The following is a 5722-nucleotide window of genomic DNA, read 5'->3' as shown; positions in this document are numbered from 1 at the left end:
TTTCCCGCCCCACTCTCCTCGCTATCCTCCCTCTTCCTTTTGCCTCCACCTTGCTCCAATCTTTCCACCTTTCTCTCCAATCTCCTTACTTTCTTCTCCAGCTTCTCCATCCTTTCGTCCTTTTTTCTATCGTCCTCTTTCCTCTCCCTCACCATTTTTCTTATTTTCTCCTCCACAATCCTTTCGACCGTTTCTGCTATTGTTCTCCCCTCGCGCTCTATCCTGGATAATCTGTAACATGTACTTTAATTACTCACTTCTCCTTTTCTCTACCTTCCTTTCCCTCTCCTCTCTCTCCTCTTCCCTTTCCACCTTTTTCTTCTTTTAACTCCTCCGACTCCCCTTTTCCTCTCATTCTTTCCCCCTCTAGTTCTATCATTCATTCCTCTCCTCCCCCTTTCTCATCCAATACCCATCCCACCGCTTCCTGCCAACTTCCATTTCCTGATTCCCATCTCCTACATTCTTCCCATACATGCTCCCACGATTCCTCCCTATGTTCACATAATCTACATTTCTTTTTCTCTTCCACTTCCCAGTATCTGCTCTCTCTCATCTCTTTTCCTAATTTAAATCTCGCCACCCTTCTCCATCTGCTCTCTCCCCATCCCTTCTTCAGATATCCTAGGATACCCTCTCCTTTTATTAACTTGTACCATTTATTATAGTCTAATTTCTCGATCTTCTCCCATCTCTCTCTTCTTTGCGTCTCCTTATCTCCTCCAAACAGTTTAAGAAACCATTCATCTCCATCTCCTCTCAGCCTTTTTAACTCTTTTAACTCTACTCTTCTGTCTTCGAAGAACTTTCCTCTCTCTCTTTCCCAACTTGAACCTGCTTTCCCTTCCTTCTCCCTTCCCTTCAGCTCTTCCCAACATAGCCTCGCCAGTTCACTTCCTCTACCCTCCTCTAACTTTTTCTCAAATCTCCATTCTCTCATCCCTGCTCTCCCTCTTAACTTCTCCCTTTGCAGCTCCTCCCTAACAAGATACCACGGTGTTCTCCCGTCCACTCCCAAGACTCATTTGATATATTTTTTTTCCATCCTTTCCATTCCTTCCCTTTTTCTTCATCCCCATATTTCCGCTCCATATCCCAACACCGTCCACACCAGTCTATCAAACAGCCACAGTCTTTTTCCCCAGTCTTTCCCAAATCTTCTCTACCCTATCTCCCAAACCTTCCCCATCACTGCGGCCACTTTCTTGATCCTTTCCCTTATTTGCGCTTCCTGTCCTCCGTTCCTTTGAAACACGTACCCTAAATACCGAAATTCCCTCACCTCTTCTAACTCTTTTCCTTCCCATCTCCACCTTCTCTTACTATCCCTCCCTCCTTCTTTCCTAAACCTCATTATTTTTGTTTTCCCCACGTTCAGTTCCAATCTCTTCCTGCCCAGGTACCCTTCCAGTCTTTCTAGCATGCTCCTCATTTGGTCCTCGTCCTCCGCAATTAGCACTACATCATCCGCATAAGCCAAAGTATACACCCTCTTACCTCCTAGCCTTATTCCTCCCCATTTAACTCTACCTATTTCCTTTTTCAAATCCGCTAGCAACACGTTGAACAGTAACGGGCTTAACGGGCACCCCTGCCTTACTCCCCTCCCCGTCCAAAACACTTCTATTTCGTTTCCCCCCCTTACCCTACTTTTCGTCTCTCTTAGAATCTCCTCCGTCCTTCTCACTAGTCTTTCCCTTATTCCCCTTTCTCTCATAGCTTTTATTAGCACTCCTCTATCTACCGAGTCAAACGCCGTCTTAAGGTCCACAAAACATGCTATCAATTTTCGCCCCTTCTTCTCTAACCTTCTGTTCACCAAGTAGTTCAACACGTAGATGTAGTCTATAGTTCCCATTCCCCTTCTAAAACCTGTCTGATTATGTGGCACTATTCTCTTTCCCTCTATCTCCTGTTTTAACCTCTCCGCCAGAATGGCTGTGTACACCTTATATAAAGACGGCATTATTGTCACCCCTCTATACTCCTACGCCCTTTTTCCTTCCCCTTTTTTTACGATTGGCGCGATTATTCCTTCCTCTCAATTTTCCGGCCATCCTCCCCCCTTCCATATCCTGTTGATATATTTCCATGCCCAATTCTCCAACTCCTTCCCCCCTCGCTTCCAAACCTCGCCTGGAATCCCATCCCTTCCCATTGCCTTTCCGTCCTTTAACTTCCTTATAACTCTTCTTATTTCTTCTAGGCTTATCCTTCCTTTTCCTCTTTCTCACCTTCCTACCCTATCCTCACCCTCCCCTCTACTCCTCCCAACAACTTCATAAAGTGTTCTTTCCATTCTTCCTCTTCTATTTCTTCCTCAATTCCCCTCCTTTTTCTTCTCTCCCTATTTACTATCTCCCATACCTTCGCCTCCCTCCTTGCTCCCTCTACTTTTCTCTCCCATTTCTGGTTCTCTTTTTCTTTCTTTCTTTTACACAGCTCCTTAAACTCCTTCCTCTTTTCTTTGTAAATGCTGCCCTCTCCTCTTTCCTTCCTCCAATCCCTTAATTTTCTTCTTGCCTCTTTCTTCACTTCTCGACTCCTTATCCCAACATCCCCTCTTCCCCTTCTTATTTCCCTCCAGCTCCTTCTTTACCCCTTTTATTGTCTCTGTTATTCTTGTTTCCATTTCTTCCTATTCCTTATTCAACTCTTCCACCTTTTCTTCCACCTCTCCTATTTTTTCTATAAACCTTTTTACTCCTTCCTCGTTCCACACTTCCCTGCTTCTTTTCTTCCACCCTCTTCTTCTGCCTTCCTCCTCGTTCCCTTTCTTAGTACTATTTCCAAGGGGTGATGATCCGAGTCTACTTATCCCCCACTATCACGCTCTCTATCTTCTCTCTTACTTCTCCTTCCCCTATTACATAGTCAATCACCGTATCTCCTCTTCCCTCCGTGAAAGTAAACTCCCCCTCCTCGTCTCCTCTCACATTTCCATTGAATATCTCCCATCCTCTCTCCTCTAAGCTATTTACCAGCAACCTCCCCTCTCTGTCCATCTTCTTATCTTTCGAACTTCTTCCCCCTCCCAACCGTCCTTTCCCCTCCTCTTCCTCTATCCTCCCACCTTCTTGTCCAATCCTCGCATTAAAATCTCCCCCAATTATCGTAAACCTTCCTTCTTCTTTCTTTTCCATTATATGTCTCAACTCCTGTAAGTTCTCCTCCATCTCCTCTTTCTTTGCATATACCCTTATAATACTCCAGTTCTCGCCACCTACCCTAACTTTTCCCGCTATCAAACCTTTCCTATCTATTTCAATTTCCGTTCCTTTCTCTTTTAACCCTTTTCTTATTCCCATTATCATCCCTCCTATTGCTCTCCCTTTTTTATTCTTCTTCGTCGCCATTTGCACTCCCCATTCGTACCCTTTTGGCAGCCTTCCCCTTATTCTTTCCCAGCCCTTTTCTCGTATCCAAGTTTCTAACATGACTAACACATCTTCTTTCTTCAGCCCTTCCTAGAAATCCTTATCTTTATTTTCCAAACCAGCTACGTTCCAAACTGACTTACTTTCCCCCTCCTGTTCTCTTCTAACTTCCGTATTGCCATTCTGTACTTCCCCCCTCTAACCTCTTTCCCTCTTATTCCCCCGTCTCCATTCCTACTCCTCTCCCTCCTCCCTTACCTCCCTCCTCTTCCTTCTCTCCTCCGCTTTCCTTTCTTATCTTTCCCCCTTCATCCTTTAACACCTCCTCTTCCATATCCCATCTCCACCATATATTTTCCAACCTTATTCTGCCTGCTTTAATCCAGTTGAAGACTAATATAAGCAGGTCTTTGGCGAAGCAAAATCATGACATTCGCAAGATATGTATATTTTTCAAATATCAAGATGTACCTATATTTTACAGATATTAAAAAAATATTTTAAACATGAAACACGCAATTATTGCTGATTGGGTTAAACATATTTTATTTTTTGAAGTAATATTTCTAAAAGATTTTACAAATTTTATAAAAATCTTATAAAAATATTTTTGTGAATTATTTTAATTTTTTTAAAAAATATTTTAACAAAATTTGAAAATATTTTGTGCTATATGGGATATAATTACAAATCAATCTAAGAAAATAGAGCGTCGAGCCGTAACAAGATGTTGGTTCATACATTCTATACTTTAAGTAAATTATAATTCGTTACTTCTTTACTTAAAGTATAGAATGTATGAATACCAACACCTTCCCATACAGCACAAAATATTTTTAAAATATTTTTTAGAAAGATTAAAATAATTCACAAAAATATTTTTAGAATGTTTCTCGCCCGATCATATTAGAAAAACATTTTCAAAAATATTTTTATAAGATTGCAAATATATCCAATAATATTTGCAAAATCTTTTAGAAATATTACTTCAAAAAATAAAATATATTTAACCCAATCAGCAATAATTGTGTGTTTTATGTTTGAAAGATTTTTTTTAATATTTATAAAATATAGGTACATCTTGACATTTGAAAAATATACATATCTTGTGAATGTCATGATTTTGCTTCGCCAGAGACCTGCTTATATTAGCCCTCAACTGAAATTTACTTACGCGAGTTAGTCTTACTATTACCATACGCCGCCTAGCGGCGTTGTTCCAAACTAGCACGGAAAGATGCGCATGCATCTTTTAATTAAGAATATTTTATAATATTTAAAAAATATATTTCAAATATTTAAAAAAATATTGTCTGGGTGATAAAAAAGAACATTTTAATAAATATTTTTAAAAAATTCTTAAAATATTCTTAAAAATGTTATCACAAAAAATTTTTTAACTTTTTTAAAATATTCCTAAAATCATTTTAAAATATTTTTTGCAATATTTTTATAGAAATATTTAGAAATATTTTTTGAAAACATTTTGTGCTGTATGGGTTGTTACGGCTCGACGCTCCATTTTCTTAGATTAATTTTTAAAAATATTTTTCTGACATGACTGGCGGACATAGAAACATTCTAAAAATATTTTTGTAAATTATTTTAATAAATGAATTATTTTAATCTTTCTAAAAAATATTTAACAAATATTTTTAAAATATTTTGTGCTGTATGAGAGGACAATGAGTTTTGTTGCCGAATTTGTTTATTATTTTGGTCAAACGCTTGCAAGAAAGTGCGTTTTGCCCGTGCGCGGTTAATTAGTGTGGTGCCATCTTGGTAGGGGCACAAGCAGCACAACATGTTAACACAATAAAAATGTTTTTGTTTTATGCTCAAAGCCAAACAAATTAACAAAATTATTATACACACATTATTTGAAATATTGTCTCCATATGTAGAAAACAACAAATGTCTGTTATTGATGGAATATCGTGAGAAGGTCAGACCAATGCAACATTCCCACACAGTATGAAATATTTTTGAAATATTTTGGAAATATTTTATCGCAAGATTTGAAATATTTCAGAAATATGTCATAAAATATTTCTGAAATATAAATATGTCTAGGAATTACAGTTTTGAAATATTTCTTGAAATGTCTCCAAAATCAAAATATTTCAAGTAATTTTTCATAAAATATGTCAGAGATTGCAAAAAAAAATGAACGCGTGGTCGCCACGCGCGTTAGAAGTGAAACTTCTGAAGACAAGGCTTTGCCATAACTTTTCTGAAATTAATACAAAAACAATGCAACGGAATTACCCTGGCGGAAAAAATTTCTATGAATAACTACAAAATTTAACTACAAATAGAAATTTGTACATTTTTGTTGAAATATT

General features: G+C 38.1%; 1 pseudogene; it reads right to left on the bottom strand.

Annotated features, from left to right (window-relative positions):
* Positions 1-253: 253 nt before the first annotated feature.
* Positions 254-1717, bottom strand: LOC139816421 (uncharacterized; annotated as a pseudogene).
* Positions 1718-5722: the final 4005 nt, after the last annotated feature.

Source organism: Temnothorax longispinosus, chromosome 7 (genome assembly GCF_030848805.1).
Source record: "Temnothorax longispinosus isolate EJ_2023e chromosome 7, Tlon_JGU_v1, whole genome shotgun sequence".
Lineage (NCBI taxonomy): Eukaryota > Metazoa > Arthropoda > Insecta > Hymenoptera > Formicidae > Temnothorax > Temnothorax longispinosus.
The sequence above is the reverse complement of the archived record's forward strand: the minus strand, read 5'-3'. Positions and strand labels throughout refer to the sequence as shown.